A 727-nucleotide genomic window follows, 5' to 3' on the forward strand; every position below is an offset into this window, starting at 1 on the left:
CATCCGCCGTGCACATCTACGTCAAAGAGGAAGCAAACAAACACACAGGCCCGGCCACCATGCGGCCAACCAAATGTAAAATGAAAAATGGAGATGCCAGTCAAACCCCATGGAAGCGAGGCCAGCATCATCCGGATACCCCCGAGAGCAACAATGTGCGTAGCACTGGGTGCCATAACACCATCCGCCGTGCACAAACATGTTGCAAAGGAGGCATCCAAACAAATAGATTTGGCCATGGCGGAATTAGCTAGAACGCAGGGCTATTAGCGTGAAAGCCCTAGCGATAGGTTACCCCATCAACAGGCCATGCGGCGCCGTGCCACAAATCCGTCCTAAAGCTTCTACTTGTTGCTAAAGCTTTCATGAGAATGTAGGAATCACCCACAGCGAGCCCAAAAGCGGTGCGTCGCTGATCAGCCCATGAGCGAAGGCGAGCATCATCGGATACCCAGAAACGGCGCAATGTCGTAGCCTTTGGGTGCCCTCACCATCCGCCGTGCACAAGCATGTTGCAAAGGAGGCATCCGTAAATGAGCCCAACCCGTAATATGGTAGACTAAACACGAGGGCCAATAGCGATGAAAAGCCTAGCACGACCGATTGCCCCAATCAACAAGCCCATGCGTGGCACTAGGTGCCACCAAATCCGTCCCTAAAGCACAAGCTTGTTGCTAGAAAGCAATCGAGAATGTAGGAATCACCCCCACGAAAACGAGCCCAAAAA

Source organism: Juglans regia, unplaced genomic scaffold (assembly GCF_001411555.2).
Source record: "Juglans regia cultivar Chandler unplaced genomic scaffold, Walnut 2.0 Scaffold_610, whole genome shotgun sequence".
Taxonomy (NCBI): Eukaryota; Viridiplantae; Streptophyta; class Magnoliopsida; order Fagales; family Juglandaceae; genus Juglans; species Juglans regia.